At 37.3% G+C, this 27144-nt stretch overlaps 1 protein-coding gene across 6 annotated transcripts in view; it reads left to right on the top strand.

Moving 5' to 3' along the window:
* The window catches only part of NPAS3 (neuronal PAS domain protein 3), a 608446-nt gene that overhangs the window by 145797 nt on the left and 435505 nt on the right, over nt 1–27144 (top strand). The window lies entirely within an intron of this gene.

Here is a 27144-nt window from a genome sequence, read left to right as displayed (position 1 = left end):
CTTGTGAGGTTTCACCTGACCTACACAACAGAGGGGTGCTACCAGGTGGCCTGGAGAAAGGTTTGTGCAAATAGCCTAATACTGCTAGCCTGTGGCACTGGAGAAGCTGGATTTCCCTGCCTAGCAATTCATATTTTTAGATACATGTTTTAAAATCCAAGAGAATCCAAATGCAGGGGAAAAAAAATCTCTTAGTAAGAGATTGCAAGTTCATACTGTAGGTTACTTTTTCAGTGTGTCTTTTGTGGTATACCAGCTACTAATATAATCATTGACTAGGGTGAAATTAGAGTTGCCCTTTCTGCTTTCCAAGTGTATGCCCTGATCACTAGGCCCAGAGGCTGTATGTGTCTACACATTCATTCTCTCTGGCTGTACAGAGTACAGGAGGAATTAAGAGTGCACACCCCTTATGAGAGGGGTGATGTTGACAGTTAGAGCCCTTAGGGTTTGATACCTTAGGCAGGGGAGGAAATTGAACCTGTTGTCGCTATTTTTCATGATTGTTCTAACCAATAAGCTGCTGAGTGAATAGAAGCACATGTGATTTTCTTCTAGATTCTTGTTTTGAATAAAGTAATAACTGCAGTGGTACTTTGTGCAAAACCTACCCACAGAGACAGGCAGGATCTGAGGACACATCAGATCAGGGCTTGTTACTGGATAGAGTTGTCAGGTAGTTGCATAATGATGTTTCAGGCATGAATGGAATTGTAGAGGTCTAGGGAGCCTGTGGGAACTGAACAGGCTGTGTTTAGAAGTTCTCAAGATTTGCATGAAGCTGAAGAAATGCAGTTCTGATCCTAGGCACCTTCCAAATTTATGCCTCAGTTCTGTGGTACATGTTTGTTAATTAATTAATGCTTGCAAAGCGTATTACATGGAAATTCCTCTGGTTATTTTGTTTAAACAGCTATATAGGTAGTTCTGCTTGTCCCAGTAATGATGTATCTTGATCTAGGTCCACTTTGTAGAGACATGGATCCTCTTCAAAGTGCTTTGATCTCTGAATGTGTCTAAGAAACAGGATTGGAAAGGACTTGAGTTGGACTGGGGGTGAGGGTGGAAGAAGAGACAATCAACGAAGGGTATGTACTTCTGAGCAGAGATTTTTGCTATCAGACGCAATCATAATATTTCTTACAAACTTCCTTGGCTCCCTCTTCAGACCACGGAGGATGCTTGAATCTAATTTCTGGCACAAATTGTTACTCTCTTGGTACATAAGAGACCAGCACAGAAAGATGGATGACAAAGTGCTGCTCTTCTTAACAAATGTGAGAGAGTTTCCTTCATAGTCACTGAAGTGTCAGTTAGTGGGCTTGTGGGATATATCTGGGTCACTAACGAGCATGATTTGTTCATTCTTTACCTACTGATTTCCCTGAAAGTTTTTTCTCAGAAGCTTTTAAATCTTCTATGAGCAGTGCTCGCTGGAAGTTACCCTATACTCTGACATCTTTAAGTCTATTCTGATAAATAATTTCAGCTCAATGGACTGCTCCATATATTTGTTTGCTCTTGTATTGTGGTGCATATTTGCATAGAATGTAATCTCTCTCTTTTTCTCCTTTCTAACACCTCCCCTCCTGCTTTGTCCTTAATAAATACGTCTGTATATAAATAAGGATGTGGAAAGACAAGCATGCCTAATATTGAAGGACAGTATGCTTGTGCCTAATACATTAGAGCAATTGTTCAAGAATAATTCATCTTACTTGAAGATTACCCCTGTAAGGCTGCCAAGGTCACAGGGACTTTATATTATTGGCTGCATAAATGCTGCTTGTATGTTTTAAAGGAGTAGCCTTAACATTTTGTTACATTTACTTGAAGCAATTTTATTTATTTATTTATTTATTTAAGTTTTGCTTTCTCTATTCAAACATTTGATACTTTTTTTCTTCCCTTTTTTTCCCCCCTTATCTTTTGGTTATTCAATGTGGTAGAATTCCTTCTAGATTACTTCTGTTTCACTCTAGAGCAGCAGCTCCCAAATGTGAGGTGCTGAGCCCAGAAGTGGATTGTGAATGAAACCCTTGGAACTGCTGCTTTACAATGTGTAGGTTTTTTCGTGAGATAAAAGTCAATCAGCCTTGTACAGAAAACATGAGTGGTGAGGGAAGATATGACCCTACCTGAAGTTCTTGAGCCCTCCTCTAATTCAGTGTTCTTAAAAGAAGTCACTGCCCTATATTTAAAGCAGGGGGCCTTAAGTAAATGTTAGGATTCAGACAGTTCAGGGACATGACAGAATTTTAAGCCAGAATATGAAATGTTTTGATTAATTGTGCCCTGCACCTCTTTTAATGAAGGTAACTTCCTTAAAGGGAAGACCTTTGTTTACTGTAAATTTAGGAAAGTCTATTTAGTTTTCTAGAGCTAAGCTACATTACACCAGCTGAGAATTGACCTATAAACCCTTTAAATATATTTCCCTTTCTTCCTTTCAAGCTATTTCTTCTTTCTGGAATGCCTAGTATCTACATTTTTTGTAAGAAGTTTCACATCTAGCATGAATGAAATTAATTTGCCTTATATTAGAAAACAAATCTGCTGTGGACTGCCTGTGACCCACTGGTTCTCATTGGTCTCTCTGACTAGTTTTAAACTGCTTGATCATATTAAAAGAGGCTTTGCAAATGAATTTAAATATTTTACACTAGTACTTAAATGAATAATAAATATGAATAATAAATCTCTGTAGTTTTAACAGGGATTTATGTGGTTGTGAAACTGGGAGTAAGATGGCCTACAGCATCATATTTAAGAGGGAGAATATCTGCACAAGGCTCTCAGCTAGAATGTTAGTTTGAAGCTGGAAGACGTTTTGGAAACCCTTGTCAGCATTAAATAAAAAGGGTTGAATGTGAATCCCTACATTATAACTACTGTGGGAAAATCCTATGACTGTTTTGTCAGTATAATCCCATTAGTGAAGAGTTTGTACATGATATTTGTGAAAGAGTTAATGAATTGATGCCAGTTTTCTAGGGGTTTGCTACATGTAGTGTGGTCGAAATCTTGATGTGTTAATTCTTTACAAAACCAAAATGGAGAATGAGCATCTGATGAACTCCTGACATGGTTATGTAGGCTACCTCAATTATCTTGCACAGGGAAGGAGAGCACTGAGTTTTTAACATCATCACCAGAAAGAACACAGTCCCCTGAGATAGTTACTGTTGACAAAGAAAGAGACTGGCCCCATGACACCAGCATGAAATCATGAAAGCATCTTTACTCATGAACAACTTGCTCTTAAAAAATCATGTAGAATTAGTTTGGTTAGAAAACCTCTGCACTTTTCATTTATTATTTAATCTTATTTTACTTTGTACAGACAAGCTATCTGGCCTAGTGTGAGGCTTCACACAGCCAATTACTTCAAGGTGTTTAGTTCATATATTATTTAAAGCATAAATCTTGTACAGGTTGTCCATTGATGACCCTGTGAGGAGTCTATAGTAAATGCCTTTCATCACTGCTGACTGACTCATGTGCATGGACCTACCTGCTGAGCTAAATAAGCCAGGACAACTGATGCATTTATAAGATATTAGATTCAATAATCTTTTTATATATTTAAGTGATGGAAGTTAATACATATAGTTGTAGAGCAGTGTTAAGATTTAAGAAGAAGTGAAATTTTATATAGTGTCATGAATTGTATTTGGTTCTGCTGTTTAAAAACAGTGCAGAATTCATTTTCTATGCTTCCTACCTTAAAATGTAGTTTTAAAGGCATTGTTGGTGTATTTGAATAAATAAAATGTTGCCATAGGAAGCTACCTAATATATTCAATAGAATATTCATAGAAATTCCCTTTTAAGACGTACATTCTGTGGTTGTGTTTGTTCTCCCTCTCCTTCCTCAAATCATTCCTCTCAGACTGTTTTTTAGGTCTAGTGCAGTGATAGCAGCAAGGCGCTCTCTGAATAGCTTGGAAAGAGACTTTCTCAAGTAATGTACCGATTGCATCTGATGGGTTTATGTGCCATTAACAGTGTCTGTCCCACACTGAATGTGCCAGGTATTTAACTGGGGACTGGTACTAATTTCAGAGCTAATATTAAGCTGTTCCGCATCAATGCTTACAGCAGGTGGTTTGAATTGACACTGTAAAGGGAGAAAAAAAAGTGAGAGAAAATTACCATTGTACTGTAGAATTTCTCTGATTGAATTGACTGATTATACTGTCAAAAGAGCATTGGGAAACTGGAAGTGCTTATGAGGAGGAAAGAAATAACAAGATTCTTTTAGAAAGAGGTTCTCTTACTTTATGCAGTCAAATAGTTCCAAATTATGATAGGATTTTATGTTAAAGGTTTTAATCTAGCGCTTAAGAAGTCTATGTGTTCTTCAATTTGTGACTTCTCAGGCTAGTATCTTTTGTAAACTGATCCTGCAGTTTTCTCACTCTATGCTGGCCCTCTTTCAATGCTCATCAGGTGATTCAACATGAATCAACGTATGTGATTCAACATAGCGAATCCCACCTTTTGGTGCTGTCTTTGGCTTTGAATTAAAACAAACAAACAAACAAAAAACCCCTCCAAATCCAAACCAAACAAAACCAACCCTCCCCCAACCTGCCACCTTCCAAAACCAACAGCACTGTTGTATTTGAAGAACAAGTTGTGTAAGACATATGGAGAATGTATATGAAGAATTTGTACTCAGTGGCTTGTCGTATTGCAACATCGTCAAACATATGAATAAACAATGTCTTTAGTGAATCGTCTTAACTGTGTTACTGCCTAATTCCACTCACTATCAAATTATTCTTTAAACACTCAATTTCAATGGAACAAGACCAGACACATATCAGAGGAATCGTCTGAATTTATTTTGTTTTAGTTATGTAAATTATATCGTTCAGTGTTGCCCAGTTAATCTTGTTCATTTTAAGTTAGTAACTCTGCCCTGGGATAGCACTGGGATTTTTTTTTCTTTAAATTCATGTCTGATGAGACAAATATTTTCTTGTTTGTATAATCCCACTGATTTAACCTGAAGGAATTTGGGACTTACCATCTGCTCCACTACGGGTTTGTACACCCCTTTGTTGATAGCACCACTGACCAGGAGAATTTTCCCTCTACATAGGCTTCAAGATAGGATGATAACACAGCAGCTTTTAAAAAGCCTCCAATTTGTTCTTGTATGGGTGGCATGTAATTTCATGAATGTAAATAAAATAAATATTGCCCGATTCTTTCTGATGTTACAAAACAGAATTGACTTAAGAATTTTTCTTCTAGTTTGTCAAAAAAGAAAGTTGGCTTGTGACGAATAAGAATTAAATAGAAACAAAAGTTGATTTCTCTATCAGATACATCTTATAAATCAATCCAGAGACTTATTATCTTTTGGGTTTTGAAATCATGATGGTTAACTTTATTAGTGAAATTTTGTTCAAGCTGCGAAGAGAGGACATAGTATAGATTGCCAGAATAGATACTCTCTCTTATTTCTTGTACAAATATGAGTGTATTTTACTTTGTGAGATTTGTGGTTTGTAAAATTGTGGTACCATGGAAAGATAGGCTAAAATGGAAATTGGGAGGGGGCGTGTGGAAATGTAGACCAGTCTGCTAATCTTCAGTCATAAAACAGAATGTTATATATAATCCAACTTACATATGATGGTATACATAAATATAATTACATTTATATGTAATACATAGGAAGCTTAATTCTTCAAGGAAGAGAAAAATTCTCTATTTGCAAATGTATTAGAAGATATGAGGTTTTGATGCGACGCTTATAGTGTTGAAGGCTGTGGGTACATTATAGTTATTCCAAAACACCATTGCAAAACAGTGGGAAACTATATTCCATAGGATTTCTATGGTGACTACAGAGAATTTGTTCTGTTGCTTCCAGAGCAACTAGTTGTAGCTTTTAGTAGCTTTAGGACTAATACATGGAACTATGCAGTTCTATTTGCCTTTGAATTGTATCAGTGCAACATAAATACAACAGGCAATATGTTTTATAATCTGCCGACTTTATCAGAACCATTTCTAGTTTGGCAAGTGTAGCAGTAGAATCTGGAAAAAATACAGTATCTTTAAGTTGTTTTCTTATGTCAATCAAATTGTACAATCGTTTCTTCTCTTTCCATTTGAAAGCAAACAAATCTTTGCATCTTTCTTCTTTTAGTAGTTATAAATGTTGATATTACAGAGGGAAAAGTATTTTGTTTAGACCAGATTTATCAAGGAGGCATGTTTGCTTTAAGCTGGCGTTCAGGCTTTTTGCCAATTTGAAAGGGAAAAATAGTATAAAAGAATGACTAGCGTTACTGCTGGATTCATAAATTTAACTTTCCTTTGTGTATGAAATGAAGAGATATATCTTGCTATTTCATAGCTGACAGCATGAATGGTATAGATTGTCATATTTATAATATGAGGTGAAAAAAGTTAATACCATGTAAAACAAAAATAAAATGGCCGGTTCATTGTATACAAGGAAAAGAGGTTAAACTGATTGCTATTCGTTGCTCCAAACATGTTGCTAGGCGGAGATTAAGGATCAATTCTTCTTTTGCTAACTGTCATTCTCCTTACTTATGGTTAGGTTTTGGTATAGCTTAAATTGAAGATCTCAATAAGTTTTACTTGGCTATCAATTTAATTTGATGCTAGCAGATGAAAGTTAAGTCCAGTTATACAAAAGGAAAATTAGTAGCATGTATTAATCTTCATTGAAAAATTTACTCATGACCTCATTCTTTTCCTCAAGAACCTTTTATATGTCATTATCTATCTAACATGCACGTTTTTTTCCTGTTCCTGCTCTCCTTCTTTAAATTTAAACTTCTTTCTGCATGTGTCATGGTTTCTTATTATTCCAACTCGTGGCCAAACAAGTAGGAGCACTTGATAGAAGGGAAGAATGAAATGCATGTCTCCAGAAGCAGTAGGATCTTACATTTTTTGAGTGAAAAGTAAAAACTTTTCATACAAGAGAAAATGAATTGCAAATAAATGGAAACTTTTTTAACATGGATAACATGCTTTGTGTAGCTTTATGTGGTGGATGTGCAAGGTAGGTGAAAAATAGAAAGGAGACAGGATTTTCTCCATTTTTCAGAAGACAGAACCAAAATCGTGATCCATGAAAGATGCTTCAGGCATGTTGAAACCATTGTTTAAATCTACTCTGTCTCAAATTTTATTCAGAAAGTGTTTACCACCTGCAAAATGTTAAACAGTTCTGCTGAATTTTTTTGACTTATCGCTAAAAATCAGTTAAAAACTGTCCTCGTAGCAATTTGGAAAAGACTTTCAGGAGACAGTTTACTTTGGAAAGGTTGGCAAATCTATTTTTCAGTATTTTGGGAGTTCCGTAGCCCTCTGGTGGAATGTAAGGGGAATCCAAAAGTAAAATATTTGATAATCAGTTATTATTCAATCACATTTTACCAGATAGCTGAGTAATTTATTCTTTCGCTATTTATGGGAAGCCTGTTTTCAAGAATTGCTTGAAGAGTCAAGATCTTCCTTTTTGTTCAAATTTTGCATCTTACAACAGTGCAGGGCACAAGAGGTAAAAAATCTTAAGTAACATGACTGGTTGGGGAGAGACTGCTTGATAAGAAGGGCAACAAGAAGCTTCCATGTTCCAACCTTCCAGAAAATTTCAGCTTTCCTGATCAGAGATGTTTAGGCTGTGTCACTGAAAAGATGGTTCTATTAAGAACAACTGCCGTATTTGGTCAGGAATTGGCACTTGGTTCTGACAAGGAATTTCTCTTGCTGAGAGAGTAAGTGAAATGTCTTCCAGGGTGCCACTCTGGAGAGGAATAGTGACGTATTAGTAGTGTAAAATCATGCCATCTTAATAAGAGGAAGTGGAAATGAGTTTCCTTTAGTATGGCAGAAGTAAAAAAAGAACACAGCAACAGCAGACCTTTTTAGCACGGAGGTAGGGGGACAGCAATAGCAGTGGTCCTGCAAAGAAGTGGTGAGGCGTTACTAACTCACTTTTCAGGTGGCATAACCTCATTGCCATTGATTTTTGAAGAAGGTACTGGGGCAGGACTTCTATTGATGTACATGGAAGCAGTCATGTCAGAGTGAATAGAAAAGCAAAGGAAAATAAAACTGTGGTAGGAAAGAATAAAAATTTGGAGTTTGGGAATGGGGAGATCTCATGAATACCTGTGTGAGGATGAAAGGAAGACAAAGTAGTTGATTCTGGTAGGCAGAGACATGTGATTCCTTGGCCTGGGCTGTGAACTCAGGCTTTACAAGAACTATGTTTTGAAAAGAGGGGAACAGGAGTGCTTTTTGGGGAAAAGAGGTTCCGAAAGCGGGACCAGAAAAGTACTCTATTCTTGCTGTATGACCCAGCTGGTAGAATAAAAAAACGCAGATAGCTTGCTAATCTGAATTTTCTAAGAACTGGCAGTAGGAAATACTCACAGAATCTCAAATTCTGCAGAATGTGAGTTGGCAGTAGCCAGGAAAATAAACAAATGGTAATTCTAATTAGTACAACCTTTCTTATTGTGGACCTGGCAAATTTTAATAGTTTTAGTGATTAGATGAAAACAATTTCAAACAACATATTTTCCAGTGTTCCTGGTCTCTTAAATAAATTAGTTATTTTTTTAAGACAATAGAATCAAATTCTGTGCTGTGGCAGGAAGAGAGGCAAACTTTAACTTCAAACTGGAGAGATGGTAGACCAGCACTACAGTGTAGGGTTTTCCATATTCTCCATTCTTCTACTACTAACTCAGTTTCTGCAGGAGTCTAAGACATGTTTCTTGCAGAATGTATCTATTCAAAAGAGTTTCAGAGCAGCATTAAGTATCTTGAAATATTTATCAGGATTTCTGTTTGAATATTAGCTCTGTGGCGTAGTAATTCTGTATGGCATAGTAATTCTGTATGACTCCAGTCCCAGTTAACATAAAACAGTCAGAACTGGGAGGTCAGCGAAGTTGCAAATAAAACGGGACCATTTAAATTGAAGCTTATCCAGATACTACCATGTGGCAAAACTGCTGTTAGCTTAATGCAATTCTGGAAATGCTCCATTCTGATATTTGAAGTCACATGCAAAATGTATACTCATTGAATTTCCAGGTGCTACAGATGTCACTGAGATGCCCTGCTGTATTTGTTAGATTCTTTGAAATATGTGCATCTGAGTTGCTCAAAAAGATTTACCTCTATCCTCCCCAGGTGCCCGGCACTCTCCACCTCCTGCAGGACATTCTTTTGCCTTTATTTATTTCAGCGCAAAACAAGTTCTAAAATCTGCCAGCAGAACTTTATATCTTAAAACCACGAACACATTTCTTTCTCTTCTGCAGAATTTCAAGACTAAATCCTTTGTTAGCTTTTTCAGAAAGAAATTTAATTGCTCCCAAGCTAGGATGCTTTATGCCAGGTTTCAGACTGTAGCCACTTCTTACCAGCAAGTTCTGAACCCCTGAAAATAAGGGCTTATAGAACTGCTGACACAACTTAAACTATAATAATGCGAATGACACCACCATAACACTAATGATGAATGGCATACATTTTAAAACATTTAAAATGATCATAGCCTTAAAGTAAAACACATCTGGGAAATATTAATGGTATATGAACTGCCCTGTATGAATCTGAATTATGAACAGCACAGAGATGGAAAGAGATAAATTACATAATAAATCACTTTACTTATTGTATTGTTTACTTTAAAAAAACCATATATACTTTCTGTTTATGCAGCCTGTCAGATGTTTGAAAAAAGATGAATAGTTCTCAATTCATATTTATTCCAAAGAATGAATATTTAGCACTCTGTGGTGTCACACTGACTTCAGAGAAATAATTACAGAATATGGTTCTACCAACAATGATGCTCAGAAGCCATTGAGTTTGTCTATATTCAGTATAGTTTTATGCTCTGATCGTTTTGTTCTTTTTCATTTCATTAATGTATAGAAGTCAGGTGTTTTTCAACCCTCACTTTTAGTTTGGCAGAGATGACATATACATCATCTATGATGGTGCTAAATGGATAACTGAAGAAAATGTTTCACAGTGTTTCATCATTTACTGTATAATAGCACCCTAATTTTCAAAACTTGTGTAACAGTTCTAGATTTTATTTTTTCCAAATGTCACTTTGTCAGTGATTAAACACGAGGAATTCTAAGAGCTTTCCCAATGTATCTTATCTATAAGAACGTTGGTTCTGTGTGAATAAGTCGTATGGACTTATTTTAAAATGTTTCGCTCAGTACTGAAGTAATAATAATTTATGGGCAAAAGTCAGAAGTGTACCTGAGACACAAGGATTTTTCAACAGGGCTGTCTGTGGGCTGAAAGCCCCACAGTCAGCTTAGACCCATCATGATAAAGTCAAAAACATCTTTCCCATCCTGTACTACAGAGGTCCACTGATTCTGATTCTTATCCTTTTCTCTTTTCTCTTCTCCCTTCCATTTTTTTTCTCCCCTCTTATTCATTGTTTCCCCATACTTAGGCCTTTAGTAGGGTTCTCATTGCTTTGCTTTAGGTGTTGAGGAGCCCAGCACAGGAGCTTTCCTTATCTAGGACAGGTTTATAGGTGACATGCAACCTGAAATCTTTCAATCATCATTTTTGGACAACTAGTGTAATTGTATACAGAGAGAAGTAACACTGTAGAGGTAGCAAACATTGAGCACTGACCAGTATTTTAATACCTTCAACACAATATTTTTTTTTCTTCTTGAAAGCATTAACTTTACTTTTTGTGTTTGTTTTTAAATTTGTCTACTTCTGTAATTTTTCCTTTTGTCTGCAGCCCAGGTACTTTTTGCTCTTTTGCTTCTCTCAGAACTAATGCTTTTTCTTCCATTCTTTTCTGTCCTATTTTTGTTTGCAGTTGGTTGGCAACGTTTAATTCTACCCTCGCTGACAGCTCAGCTCTGGAAATTTTGTTTCCAGCATATCATTTATTAAATCTGCTATACTGAAGAGCTAAGCAGGCTCCTCCCCTTTGCTTGCTACTGTCTTTAGAAAATGCTTCATTTCCTATGGACAATGATATTCCTGGTCACCATTTTTCATATAGTCTTAGAACAATAACAGAATTATAGATAGGAATTATAAAAAGAATCAAAGCTAATAAATATCATAAGACTATGAGTTTAAAATGTGCTATTCTCTAACAGTATTTTTTCCTTACCTTTTTTCTTTAAGGGTGCTTTTTTAAAAAAGTCATAAAATATAGAACATATTTTTCTGCTTCTCTGCATTAACTGTAAACTGTAAGGAAAAGTATTTTCCTTTTGTCAAAGTAGAATCTGGAGGTAATATTTTTATTTTCAAATGAAACTTAACTGGAGGAAACTTTTACTTCAGTACAGAAAAGGCACAAACAAAAGTTTCACAGAAAGATGCTAACAAAATTACCTCACTGTTCTAAAATTACTTAGTTTTAATATAGCTTTTAAATGTTAGACTTTCAATTATATGCTATTCCAAACATAAATAGTAATCATTGTTGCTTTACAGTTTATCACATAGCAAATTAAAGGAGGAAAGTGAGCTTTCAGAGTCTTCAGAAAAGCAAAAAATTATGAAAAAGGAAAAGTATTTTAAAAGATATTAACATTTAAAAGAGTATTTTTTTATTATTGATTAGATGTTAATATCTAAAGGCCAGGTTCTGTGAAATGCAATTTACCACAAATAACAAAAGAGCCCTATGTAATCACATATTATGACTTGAAAGAACCAAATCCTTAATATCCTAGTTTTCAAATGAAAGTAGCAAGTTCAGCAGTTCTGAAAGATGGAATGTCTCCCAAGACATTCTTTACATAAGAAATGGGAGATGATTTTTTTTTTAATGTTGCTAACTGTTGTGTATAATTTGAAAGTAATTTTTAATTTTATGTCTGGAAACATTTTTGCTTTAGATTGATTATATATATACATATAGTCAAATCTCGTAATTTTGAGAGATTAATTTAGAGATTGTTCATAGCATTTTAAGATATTGGGTTTCTCTTCTATTTAGGGAATTATTCTTTCCTTAATCTCTTCCAAAAATACTCACCAAAGCAAGAGTTTGTCTCTTGAAGAGATCTGCAAATATGTTCACACCTTGAATTATGCTGGTTGTAATACTTAAAGGCACTGAAATACTGAGCTGGTGCTCCAGGTTCTCTATCATTTCCTCTATATTCTCTACAGACATATTACGTGTCTGAAACGTACTGTTCCTGCTGAGGATCCCAGTAAGTCTCAGAGTACATTTATTCATTAGGAGCTATATATCAAAGCCAGAAGAACATTGATGTGATTCACAATATCCCTTAAGATGGTGTCATCTATTTTATTAAACTATTCACTGTATTTTTGTATAAAACGGAAGTTAATATGGGCTATGGTCCAAAAAAGCACTTTAGGCATGTACATAATGTTGAACATAAATAGTTTCACTGACCTTGGTGACACTATTCATTAGCTTATAATTATTTATATATTTATTTCTGTATTTAAGCATCCTATGGAATCAAGCCCACAGGCAAAGCATCTGCTGAAGGGAGCCAGAATGGAGGGTAGAAACCTGCAAATTTAATTTTTTTTTGTTGCTTTATAACTGTTACTTATAACCCAATATTATTTTTAACATTTATTATAGTGAATGGAAAGGAGCTACTGCTTGGTACCAATGTGTTAGAAAAGGCCCAATTCTGTTTTTTATTTAAGAAACATTAATGTAGGACTAATCTGTACAGTGTTATATGACTCAGAGTTTTTGCTTTTTGGAACTCCTAAGACCCTTCAGAACTTTTTCTTCTTTTTGTAAGTGAACAAGAAAAAAAGCAGCATGATTAGTTGTGTCCTAAAGTTTGCAGTTGCACAAGCTGTGGCATTCAAAATATTCGTCCATCAGTATTATTTTGAGCTGAATTTGCAGAGACCTGGATGATTATTTTCAAAAACTGTGGTTGTGATTTGGGGAGTGAGGGGTTGGGGATGGGCACACATCCCCACACATCTTAGATGCCATAAGTTGTGTGTGTTTTTAGGACTTATGTGTACATATTGTTTGCTTAGTGTTTTTTCTACAGGCAGCCGATAGCGATGGTGTCCCCTCAACCCAATTGTGAGCTTCAATCAAAAACTACAGAGACGAGGAAAAACCGTTGCTATAGTCTTTGAATTCTTGGCATAAATCATTCAAGCACTGAATGATATAAACACATTTTGACACTTCAACATTCTATAATTTGAGCATCTGGTAGTGATAGAAATGGCTGTGGGCAGGTCACCATTACTTTCATGTATACTGTGTGCATTGTCATTTTTCAAATGACGTGCAGCAAAGTGATCCCTGAGACTTCTCTGCAAAACTGAGTAATCCAGTGTGGGTTTTTCTTTCTAATTCAAAACCAAAGAAATTTGTTACATATATGTGAAGGAAAGTGTTATGTGTACATGTGTATTTGCATGCAAATACACAGACACGTGTGCTTATTTTGCCAGTAAACTGTTGCCTAATGAAAAAAAACTATTTCCTATCCACTTGCCACAGGTGACTTGTACTCTGCTGTTACAGGTGTGACTGTAGCATCCGGAGGCATACCCAGTCTAGCTTCAACTGAAAGCAGTCAAGCTGTAGTGACATGGATTTCAGTGCATGCTAAGTGCCCAAATATGCAAATAGCCTGCTGGCTGCCTCTCTGCAGTGCACCCAGGGACCAGTAATACAGAGCTTTATACCATCATTCATACCACAGCTAGCTTTGGTCTGCCTGCACTCACACATTCACACCTCTGCTTGCTGCAGAGACAAAGCTCTGGTGGGTTATTTGGAAGGCAGTGTCATGTTACAATTTCCTGTAAATGTGAAAATGGTCTTTTTCCAACACTTTTCTGAAGGGAATAAACAGCAGAAGACTGTATCGTGAACTCTAATACAGTTCCTGTGCAGCCTCTAATGTTAGGTAAAGCACAGGAATCGTGTGGATTAATTGAATATGGGTCAAAGAACTGTATCCAAAGAGTCTACCTGTGCTCCTGCTTCTGTCATTTCTGATGCCTGAAAAGCTGTTGCCTCCACATGTTCTGCTTCAGGTGCCAATGCATGCTCCAGGGAGAAGGACATACTTTGCATCTATGAATATCTAGATGAGAATAGCCAATCGGTTCTTCTCCCACTGAAATAAAAAATCTTTAGAAGATTAAGGTTTCAGTTCTTTTGCAGAGAAATTATTTTGTGTTAACTATTTTCTGAGGAGCCTTGTTTTAAAAAATAATAGCAAAGAAACAAAGGTAGAATAATATTCTATATTTTTCAGTTCTGTGACAATGGAAGTAGGATATGGTATAATTCAGTGAAATTAGATTTTCTGTTAAGTTAGAATCCATTTCACTGAAATAATTAAGAATCAAAGACCTGCCTTCTCAGTTAAGGGGGAGAAAAACAAGCCTGGTTGTGCTAAAAATGTGAATACTCAAGAATCCGACCATGTAATTCTTTATAGATAGTGAAATGTACTCTCCAGATCCAAATGTTTAAACTTCAGCAGTTCTCATGCAGATTAAGTAATTGTTTGCCTAACTGCCAGCTGTGAATTCAACTGCTGGTTAACTAGCCAAAAATGCGGATTTGCAGGTGAATAGAAATACTTACACATTTTGGTAATGGTGGCAACTGCATAGAATTGAGATTTTAACTTCACAGAATCACAGAATATCCTGAGTTGGAAGGGATCCCCAAGGATCATCAAGTCCAAACCTTAGCCCTGCACAGGACCGTCCCCAAGAGTCACACCATGGGCCCGAGAATATCTTCCAAGCACTACTTGAAGGCTTGACGCTGTGACCATTTCCCTGGGGAGCCTATTCCATTGCCCAACCACCCTCTGGGTGATGAACCTTTTTCTAACATCCAGTCTAAACCTCCCCTGACACAACTTCAGGCCATCCCCTCAGGTCCTGTCACTGGTCACCACGGAGAAGAGATCAGTGTCTGTCCCTCCTCTTCCTGTCATGAGGAAGTTGTAGACTGCAATGAGGTCTCCCCTCAGTCTCCTCTTCTCCAGGCTGAACAGGCCAAGTGCCCTCATTGGCTCCTCATGTGACTTCCCTCAAGGCCCTTCACCATCTTTATTGCCTTCCTCTGGACACTCTCCAACAGTTTTGTATCTTTCCTATATTGCAGTAACTAAAGCTGCAGACAATATTCAAGGTGAGGTCACACCAGTGCAGAGCAGAGTGGGACAATCCCCTCCCTCGACCAGTTGGTGATGCTTTGCCTGATGCCCCCCAGGACACGGTTGGCCCCCCTGGCTGTCAGGGCACTGCTGACTCATTTTCAACCTGCCATCAACCCCCAGGTCCCTTTCTGTGGCACTGCTTTCCAGCATCTTATTCCTCAGTCTGTACAAACATCCAGGGTTGTCCCATCCCAGGTGCAGAATCCGGCACTTTCCCTTGTTGAACTTCATATGGTTGGGGATTGCCCAGTTCTCTAATTTGTTGAAGTCTTTCTGCAGGGCGTCCCTGCCTTCAAGGAGTCAACAGCTCCTTCCAGTTTTGTGTAATCTGTAAATGTGCTTAGTATCCCTTCCAGTCCTGCATCCAAGTAATTTCTGAAGATGTTGAAGAGCACAGGGCCCAAGATGGAACCCTGTGGAACCCCATTAGTGACAGGTCACCAGTCTGATGTCACCTCATTCACTGTTACCCTCTGTGCTTGACCCCTGAACTGATTGCTCACCGACTACATGATATGTTTATCCATCTGCGTGCTGGACATTTTGTCCAGAAGGATATTGTGAGTGACAATATCAAAAGCTTTACTGAAATCCAAAAATATTACATCAACTGGCTTCCCTTGATTAGCTAGGTGGGTTACCTTGTCATAAAAGGAAACCAGGTTTGATAAGCAGGACTTTCCTCTCATGAGACCTTGCTGGCTGTGACCAGTGATTGCATTGTCTTTCAGGTGTTTTTCAATATCTCCCAGAGTAATCTTCTCCATAACTTTACCAGGCACTGAAGTGAGACTGACAGGCCTGTAGTTTCCATGGTCCTCCTTCATGCTCTTCCTGAAAATTGGGACAACATTCTCCAGCTTGGACCTCTCTGGTTTCCTAAGACCACTCAAAAATCACTGAGAGAGGTTTTGTGATGACATCAGCTAGCTCTTCGAGGATTCTTGGATGAATCCCATCAGGCCCCATAGATTTGCAAGGATCTAGCTGGAGCAACAGATCCCACACAATCTCAGGGTTTACTGGGAGTTGATCTTTCTCTCTGTCATGGTCCTTCAGCTCAGAGCACTGAGACCTCCTTGGTCCATCATCCGTGTTGAAGACAGAGGCAAAGAAAAGCATTAAACATCTCTGCCTTGCCTCTGTCCCTGTTTGTGAGGTGACTATCCTCATCCTGTAATAGGCCAATGACATTTCTATACTGCCTATTGCCATTAATGTATTTGTAAAAGGTTTTTATTGTCCCCCACATTTCTGGCAGCTTTAACTCCAATTGAGCTTTGGCTGCACAAATTTTCTCCTACAGCAACAAGCAGCATCTCTGAATTCTTCCCATGTCTCTTGACCTTGCTTCCACTGGGCATACATCTTCCTTTTTTGTCTTACTTCCAAGAGAAGATTCCTGTTCAGGCAAGCTGGCCTTCTGCCTCGCCTGCTTGATTTCTGACATTTGGGAATTGCCTGCTCCTGTGCCCTTAGGAGGTGATGCTTGAAAAGTGAGCAGCACTGAAGGACCCCAGCACCTGCAAAAACGTTTTCCCATGGGACCTTACTTACTAATTCCCTGAGCAGCCTGAAGTCTGCTCTGTTCATATCCAGAGTTGAGGTTTTGCTGGCACTTTTCCTTCTGTCAACAGAGAGCATTTTCTAAAAAGTCACGCTGCTAAGTATATAGTACACATTTTCTCCTGTCTTTTCATATTTCATCAATCAGTAGTTGCAAATTCATGCTTTGGAGTTCTGTTGAAGTGGATGGTTCTAGAAACTGTCAAAACTCACTTTAAACCTTATATTTTTCAGATAGTGAAATTTTACGTATGCATAGCTTATAGTACTCTAAATTAGTCTTTGATATTGCTCTATGACCATTGCTATTGATTTTGTGACCATTTTACTAAATTATTCTTTTGTATTTGAAGAAAAAAGTTATTACTTTGAAATGAAACACGAAGAATGAATTGGTGTCAGACATTTGGTGGACACACTTTAAGCAACCAAAACTTTACTGGTATATTTGCTGCTGGAATGAGTGTACGTGCTAGAAGTGTGGGGAAAAAAAGCCCATGAAAAAACAGTCACAGTCCTTGCTAATAATTCTATGGCAGCAAAACTGGAAAGAAAATGGAAGAGTACCAGAATAAATGTCTAATAGCTTATTCCGTTTAGGGAACAAATGTAATGTAATTTTTACCAGTGTAGCCTAAGCTACAGTTACACAGGATGTTGAGGCAGGGAGGGAAAAGGACCCTAGTAAAGACCTAATGATATAATGATTTCAACACTTTAGGTATATCCACCCTTAGGTTCTCATACTGAAGTTTTGTGGGTAGGGAGGGCTTATTTTGTTTTTTCAGAAAGTGCTGATTTGGGGATGTCTATAAAATAAATCAAAGAACATCTGTTAAATTGGACCAAAGAGCCGTGTTAGAATTCAGGTTGAATTGAATATGGAAACTTCCTATTTTCCTTTTTTTCTTTTAAGCTTGTTCTTATTTTTTCATTCCAGTAATGAGAAAATGAACTGTAAAAAAGACTGCAAAGTCTTTCGATTTTGTCATCCAGTCTCTAGTCTTTCACATGTTTTGTACATCTTCTTTTGCCATTTTGCATTATCTCCAATTAAGTAACATTTTCAGTACAATGTATTTTGAATATTCTGTATGTTCTCAGTTTTTCAAGAAAGAAGCTTGTACATTGTGACACATAAAACAAAAGCAGAAAAGACACAAGAATGCAGCTGTTTATTACTAGCTGATGAAGAATTAAACAACTTTTTTGGACCATCTGCAAAGCTTACTCATATGGCCTCTGCTTTTTACTGTCATAAAATGTAGCTTTTGAATTAGTGGTGAATTGGAGCTCTGAAATTATCACTACTAATCACGTATTGTGAAAGAATGGAAAATATACTATTCACAGAATCACTAACTATTGCTTGATTTTATAGTTACTGTATTCACTGTGACAGTGGCATATTCTAATATGTCCTATCTCTTGCCTTATCTCTTCTTAATTTATAGTGTTAGTAATGAGGGAAAGGTATGCCCCTAATTAAAGGTTAGGAGGTGAGAAGGATTAATCTAAATGGGGTCATAAGATTTTCACCTCTCCCTTCACTATGGACTTAGAGCATAGAGTATAAGGTAAGTGAGGGTCACAGGGTAAGGGAGAGTCACACGAATGACAGAGCCTTTGCAAACAGTAGCAAGGTGAAGCAGGGATGCGTATCTGACTTTTTCTTCCTGAGCACTACTGTTCTGAAGCTGAGAAACAAATTATGGGAATCCATGGTTAAATTTTGCATCTGTGTGGGATGACAGAGTAAGAGTATGGTTTGCTTGGAAGGGCCATTCAAATACCATCCAACACCCTAGATAATGGTAAAGGGGCACAAGCATCTGTCTGATTATGCAGCAGTCCACCCACAAAGTAGTAGACTTTCAGTATCTCAAAGTTGTAGACAGTTCAGTATCTCAAGATTTTGGGAGAATTAATTCATCTGTCAAACACATATGGTAGGGAGGGAAGAACAATGAGGGATGATACCTCTATTGGTGCTTACCCAGTTTGATGTTTTTTAGGAACTTGCTGAGGATGCATGTCATCCTGTCATCCAGGTCTTTAAAGAAATCATTAACTGGTATTGGCTCCAATATTATTCTCTGAAGGATACTGGTAGTAAATTAATCGCCAATTGAACTGTATCACTGATCACAACCTTTTGAGTCTGATGGTTCTTCCAGTTTTCCACCCACTTTATTGTGCACTTATAAAGTATATATCTATCTAGTTTGGCTAGAAGGACCTATTGAGAGTGTTGAAGATGTTTGTAAAGTCAAGGTAAACAATATCATTGCCCTCCTTATACCCATCTTAAACAATCATCTCGTAACAGGCACCTTGCCCTGGCTAATTCATGCTTTCTATCACATCTAGTCAGTCTTTCATGTGCTTGGAAGTGGCTTTGGGAAGGATTTACTCCATAATCTTATCAATGAATACCACGGCTGTGATCGTGAAGCTTCCTCCCACTTTAAAGCAATCTTCATCCTTTTCTTGATCAGCTGGTCTGCAGCTGATGCCTACCATGACATTACGCATGTTGCTTTGTCCTCTGATCTGTACTATCTGTACTGATCTGTTGCTTTGTCCTCTGACTATAAGTTCTCAGATGACTTGGGTCTGTTGTCCTCTTTTCTCCCTCTTACCTCTGAGCTTCCCTCCATGCTGTCCAGGAGCATGAAGGGCTGGAGTGTGCCAGGCTGCTCAAGGAAGCAATCAAATGGAGCAAAGGCGTGGAGGGCAAAAATGTCCTCAATGAGGGGGAGAGATGCAGAGATGTATCTTTTCTGAGATCTCTCAGTTTACTGCCTGTCACAACTGACCCTAATCTCCACTCCTTGCTGCCAAAGATAGTCAATTCCTTTCCATGAGATTTCTCTTTCTTCACCCTGTCTGAAGGTCTTAGAGTCATGAGGCCAGATAGCCTACTTCATTTTCTGAAGCCCAGGGAAGGAACTGAGAACAGAAAGGCATGATACATATGCAAAACCACTCAAATATATGTAACTCAAACTTTATGGGAACCCAAAACAGGAGAGAGCAGAGCCAAATGTGTGTGTATTATGAAGTGTGTGTAGGACTCTGCAGAAAATGTAGATGTTGTCTATGAACACAATATCTCTGGGAGCAACGCACCTCCCCACCCCAGCTGAAGATTGCAGGTCATATTAGAGCTCACAGAGGAGCGGGAGGTGAATGGAGAGGATGGGATCCATTCCAGGAAGCTGAAATCAGCCAAGACACTTAGCCACTGCTCTTGGAAAGGCACTCTGACCTCAGCCAGCTACCCTGAAAATGAACATTTGTAACTACGAATACATCTTGTAGTGAATGTATTCACTTTAGGGGAAAGAGAGTGAAAGGCACTGAAAGGAAGATAATGAAGAATATTCCTTGTCTGCTAAGTGAACTTGTGTCTCCTGAGGCTTGGAATACTCAATGATCTATAGGAGGTATTCTCCTATTATGTGTAAGGGCTGCTAAACATATAGAAGAGATGCTTGCCAACAGCCTGATATGTAACTCTGATGGAGGGAATCTATGTATGTAGCTACAGAGCTAAATAATAGAGGTTAATTGCATCTTTTTTTTGCTCAAGGCCTAAGAACTGTGGCTTTTTCTGCTTGTACCTCAGTATCTGGGCTGAGTGGCTAAAATGTTTGCTTTTGTTTGTCAATGAAAGATACCACTCGCCCTTCCCTATCCAAAAAAAAAGTATACAAAGGTCTGATGAAGCTAACATTATTCTCTAGTAAACCACTTTTAGTCAGATATAATTCAAGGTAGGAAAAGAAAATTTCTGATTTCAGTAAGAATTTGAAGAGAAATGGGAGAGGGGTCAGGAACAATCTCTACATTTAGGACTTTCATTTATATATTTTCTTCCAAACTGAGCTTTTGAAATAATCTGTATTTTAGAGTTCCATGCTTTAAGGAAAATATCTGTGTGTACTTCTGGATGTGCTTCACTCACAGATGTGCACATTTAGAATAAATTGAGTATTGCAGGGAATCAGATATTGTGGCAGTCTCCAGCTGGGTTTTTGGTATCTAATGGCTATAGTCACCTGGCATGAGCTAGAGCTGAACATGCCACAAGTCAAGCTCTGCACAGGAGAGTTGATGTTGAACTTTCATCATTTGTCCTTAAGTTTTACTTAAGTTGCATGCAGATAGATTCAAACATAACTCTGACAGACCCGAAACCTCATTGTGTAGAAGTGTAGGAGATCGTAACTGTACCTGCTATTATAAAATAGGTAAATAGCACTGACTATAAAATATTGTTAAATATTAAAATGAAGTTTATTCTAGCACAAAACAAAAAATGTACTTGAATGTATGGATTAAAATAATGCTTTTATTAATTTAAGCCTTCACAATTCTCCTAGTAGGTCACAGAGTAACAAAATGTGATAAAAAACTGACTTTACTATCACAACCTCTGATGGTTTAAGGATAAGTAAACAGTTCACAAGGCCAGGCAGATCCTAGTTGGCTACACATCTGAAAAGCCTCATATGAAAATGTTATTTCAGGTAACATGTAGCTGTTTTTAACCAGAATTTGTCAGTAGTCAAACTTTAGTTTATTCAAAGACTTTACTGCACATTTTAAGACAGAGAAGCAGGGGATTCCAACAAGAAAAGTTAGGCTAGCATGGTATGAAAAAGGCTTTCAGAGCAGCAAACTGTTTTTGAACCTGGAAAGCAGAATAAATTAATGAGGTTTGCTGTATTTGATGCAAACCACTATAAAGGGAAAGAAATCACTTCCAAGCACATGAAAGACTGACTAGATGTGATAGAATGCAGTTCAGGAAGTTGGCTGATGTATTTGCCATGGTTATCACTGGCATGCTGTGTATTATTTATTTCTATCAGCTACTGAATAAAGATATAGAAACATATGCTGTCAATTATATTGAAATCTATTTGCTTCAGTATCTGTAGTTTCAGTATATGGTTGAGTTCCACCAAAGTCCAAAACACACCACTGCCCCCACACAGCCTTAGACTGCTGCTGATGACAAGAGAGAATTTAAGATATTGACTGGCCATGTTTATTAATGTTTAGGACTTTTCATAATTCTAAGTAAGCATTTTTAAAGGAATGGTAATTTTGGTCAGATTCCAAGTGGGCAGTTTCGTTCTGGCAACCCTTATTGTTCTGACAGCTTCAGCTGAGTATGTAGTCTTGCTTCTATCATCGCCTTTCCTTCATGAATATGGTAAGCTGGTAGTGCTTAGAGTTGTGTTCTCACTCATTCTGTGTCACCCCTGCTTATATGGACATTTATACATCCATGTGGTAAACTGGATTAAGGAAACTATAAACTAATCCAGTAAAAATCTCTTAGTAATTTTAACCTTACCTATTTCCAAGGCAAGTGATGGTACAGAGTGGGAATACAGTACCAGCATTGAGAGGAAAGTGATTTCTTTCAGCTGTAAGGTAGTGTAAGTCTATGCCGGATTAATGTGTTTGTGTAGCCAAGATCTTGTTATTTATTCCTGTACACAGCTCCCAAGTATATTTTCAGCAGTATATGAAATAATATCTATATTTACTGGTGTCCATCTGTTTCAAATGAAAGGCTAAACATGTTTCAGAAAAGTCAAGAGGGGACAGTCTGTGCTTTGATAAAGGTTCCTACATCTGTTCAATTTGCTTTTGTTCTTTTTCGTGAGAAAAAAAAGGAAGTTATATCCACACCCCCTGGGTGTTGTATAGAGAGTTCACCAGCTAGTATAGGTACAGCTAGCTTCTATACCTCATCCCTAATGCATGTGTTTCTGTGTGTCCTGCGTTCTGAGACTGATGGGAGCTCACTATCCACTAGCAACTCCCAGTTGGCCTATGGTGATGTGGATACCAGGACTACTACCCTTCACCTGTCTTTTAGTCTCCAATGGCAAAGCTGAATGCACGTTTGCACTTTCTTTTCTCAGATTTTCCATCTTTTTTTTTTCCTTCTTTCTTTTCCCCTTCTCTTTGGCTATTTTATCCATGTTGGGGGAAAGAAAACACCCTTGAGAAAATGCTCACTAAGACAGCTCACTAAAGTCATCTCAGATTTCCCCAGACTTACTGAGAGACAAGCTGAACAGCAACTGTTTTCTGTGCCATGATATAATATGATGTACTGTGATACCGGGCCAGTTAGAAAGCTGATAAGCAGTCATAGCAAAGAAAGGGAAGCAGCTTTTTGGAACATTCCCAGCTCATATGAGCATTGCTCTGGCAGCTGCAGTAAAAGCAGTGGGAGGCAGCATCCCATAGCAATGAGGCTGATTCAAGTACTTAGGTTTTAAAAATGTTTGGTGCAGGGATTACATCTTCAATTCAACATCAATTCAACAACAAGTACACACTCTTTTTATATATATGTTTTCAGGACTGCAATTTACATACACCAGAGTTCAGTGTCACCTAACCCACAGGCTGGACTTGCCTGTATGAGCCTGAATAATAAATTCTGATTTATTCAAGAGATCTGTGTATGTTCTCATTGAAATTAATGGATTATGTTTATGAATAAACTTTTTGGTTTGTTTTGTATCTGTGAGGATTTGAAAATATATTACATAAACTAAATGTGAGAATAGTTTTTCTGTCAGGTTGAGATTGTGAGTCTGATGGTCAAGTTAATGTTTGGCTCTTAGTTACACTAGAAATTAGGGGTAGGACTAAAATTAGAAGCTCGTATCACCAACAAACAGCCTTGGGTGTTGGCATTATTTTCCTAATTTAAATATATAACTGTGCTCAGCATGCCCCAAAAAACATCTGCCAAAATATTTAATACAGATTATATCATCTACGCAAAAGAATGAAAGAATACTAGTAGCTCATGTTCTATACTCAGAGGCTGACATTAACTGCTCAAACAAGAACTGTGTTCCAATATTACAAGATAGAGTGCAGATCCAAGGGCAAAATTTGGCTCTAAAGAACTGAATAGAAATTATTCTTAGAAAGGCTTCAATTATCTGCACAGTAAAACTACTAGAATCCTCATTTTCGTCACTACAGACACTTGATGGAAGTAGCAGATGGCCACACAAAGCATTCATGCTATTTTATTTGAGATTTTAATGTAAACTGAAATCATAAAATAATTTAAATAAGACTTTCAAAATTGGCACAAGGATTCTTAGTTATTGAAGGCTGTAAGTCTAAACAAATCTTGAAGTAATCAGAAAATCAAACTTCTACCCTGGTTTATCTTGTTCTTTTATTTTAATACAATCATTACTTTTTACTGCCCAAATCTCCTTCTAATATTTATTCTTCTTTCATATCAGACTAATACCTTCTTTTATGTGGTCATTAATGGAACACTCTAAAGCTGTTTAGTGGTTTTGGCATTTCAGTTAAAAATTACTTAGTAGAAAAAGTTTCTGGGACTGGTTTTAGTGTGTTTGTGGCTGTCAGTTTTCAGGGATGCAGGAGGCAATTATGAGACTCCTGTTCCCTGATTTCTCTACAGGAGACAGTCACAAATGGAGGATTGGTACACGTGGGTGTATCTTCACCAGCCCCTATCACAGGTCATATAACCACAATAGTCAAGATCCCATTTTGTCATGTCAGTAGTGTCTGTCAGCAGGCTAGCAGTGTGGGAATTAGCATTTGCACCTTATTAAAGCTATAGGTAACCCTGTTGCTCAGTGGAGTCAAGTGCCTGGAAGGCGTTAGGCATCACACAGATACATCAACTTCTGCACTATGGGGAACACTTCAGCTGCTTTTTCTCCTTTTCTCTTAAGAGCATGATTTTTGCTGTCATGTGATTTTGAAGCAGACATTCCTAAGAATACATATATTCAGCTGTATCGGCTGACGTCACAGCAACTGCTGTTGACAGCAGTCATGATTTAATTACGAATATTGACTCTGTGTTTCTCTTCATCCCTAAGAAGAGATGAAAAGGTATTGTGAAATACACTATACCCAGTATACAAAGGAGTTTAGAAAAGACAGCAAACCTGAAAATCCTGGTTTAAAAAGACTACTAAACAGGCCAATTCTCTGAGTAAAAGCAAAGTGTCTCATAAAGGTTAATTCAACGTAAGTTTAGTAAAGTAAAAAGCATATGTTTTACATTTCTGTGTTTTTTTATCCATTCACTTTCTCCATTTAGTCACGTTGTTGAGATGAGCATATATCCCAATCGGTTATAGGATTATTAGAACTTGATTCCCACTTGACAGCAAGTGGTTGGAGATTTAATTTGTTCAGCTGTTGTGAGCTTGCTGAAACAACTGTGTACCAAAAGAAGGATTCCACATTTTTTTCTCATTCTGTTTCTCAAATATTTACTCTTATGAAATCGCTTAGCACTAAGGGTCCATGTTGTCCTTTGAAATCAATGGAGTTGGGCAGGCACATCTGGTGGCAGAATTAGTCTACTTCTTCTTTTTTTTTCTTTTAATTCTTTTATAGCAGAAGTTGCCAGACCTAGTATTTAAGAAAAACAAAAACCCTGACATACTTAAATTTAAACAAATGATTTTGACGTAGATTTTTTTTTCACATTACAATATTACTGTTGCTTACCTGTCCTTTTTTTTTTTTTTTTGTAGTAATAGTGGTAACTTTAAGTGATGCCAGATTATGTATTTATATCACGGATCAGGCTGCAAATTCATTCTTTTCCAGGGAGGCAGAAAGATCATGTAAAACTGGTGACCACATGTTGACAGGCTGCATGATTTAACAAAACCAGAGGCAATAATTTAAAAGAAAAATGTTTTATTTTCTGCCAGCAGAGCATAATGGAGAGAAATTGGTTGGTATTATTTTTAAAAATTGCTCAAATCACTGTAGTTAGTATAAAATTGTCTCTGGAACTATTTCCTGTAAGTTAACCAGACATATGATTGTATCCTTTCTATTTTGAATACTGAAACTCACATTTCATCTGTCTTGTGTAGAGCCTGTCAGGTATAATAGCTTTTTGTGACGGTTCCTTCTTTTCTTCTTTCTTTTCTGTAGATAAACCCCCACCCACAAACCTAATACAATTGCTGGTTTTAAGTATCACTCATTTAGCTATTACTAGCAGTCTAGCAGTCATTCCACCTCTTTCTTCTTCTGATGAGCTTGTAGATTTATCAACAGGTAAGTTCCAAGATTAACATGCAGTGTTTATGGGTGTAAACTTCCTCTTTACTCCAAATTGTTTCTAGTTTACCTGACTGAGGTTATCCAAGTGATGACAGGTTTTAAATACAGAAAGGTGGCATTTTCAAACACAGCATTCAGTGCATCTTTTAGGAGCAGGATTTGCCAGCACTGTGTAGTTTTGAAAACCATACCTTAATTGTTTTGAACATCTCCGTGAATAATTACTTTTGGGGATTATCTCAAGAATTCACAAATTTGCAGAATGTTTCTTCTTGTTTCTGAGTTTGGCTATTTTAACATGATTCTGCCATTTTACACTGAAAATTCTGAGGTGGTGAGAAAGAAATTCTTGCCTTCTTGAGATTCTTTTACCCCTCAGAAATAAAATAAAAAAGTGATTGCAGAAAATTAATCCAGATTAGACTGAGATAATTCTACATGCCTGAGAGAAAACATGTTGGTTTCTCACATTATTAATTAATATTTTTCTCTCATTTTACATTCTCTATAGCTTATGGAACTAATCAGATCGATTTCCATTTCTGAAACAAAAAACCCATCAGTGTCCAGGAATAGCACAGAGGGAGAAACACATAACTGACATTGCAGTTCAAAGCTATATATTAGTTTCTCTTTCTTCTGGAAACCCCAAATCAAAAGGCTTCAGTTTTCTTATGAGTAGCAACAGAACACCATAGCCCACTAGGATGCTACTTCAGACATGGAGTAAAATAATCTTTAAATGTATAAATGGAAATATTGAACGTGGAAATTATAATTGTTGCTGCTACATTCAGGGTTGAAATTTTTTCATTGTTTTATTGTTGAAAAAAAAAAGAGACGGCTACAATGAAGACTGGAAAACATGCAATGACTGGGTTTGTTTAGACAATTGAGAATCTTGTCAAAGGGAAGGTTAAGAGAGTGAGTTGATCATGAACCATAATTACCCAGCCAGGGAGAAGATAGCAGATATTTGGAGTTTCTTTTGTTTAGTGGACAAAGGAATTGCAAGATTCAGTGACTGAAAGCTGAACTCAGCAAAGTTGAAACAGGAAAAAAGCCCACAAAATGTTAATGGTGAGGCTAATTTAAACATTGCAGCTGCTTAGCAATAGAAATTCTTTACATCTTGGAGTTTCCAGATTAGGATTGATACTTTCACAACAGAAACCAGAATTACAGGGTAATGTTATATGCCCTGCCTCATGAT

Source organism: Manacus candei, unplaced genomic scaffold (assembly GCF_025592945.1).
Source record: "Manacus candei isolate 608988 ecotype Guabito, Panama unplaced genomic scaffold, ASM2559294v1 h1tg000067l, whole genome shotgun sequence".
Classification (NCBI taxonomy): Eukaryota; Metazoa; Chordata; class Aves; order Passeriformes; family Pipridae; genus Manacus; species Manacus candei.
Note: the sequence above shows the minus strand (reverse complement) of the source record. Positions and strands in the feature narration are given on the sequence as shown.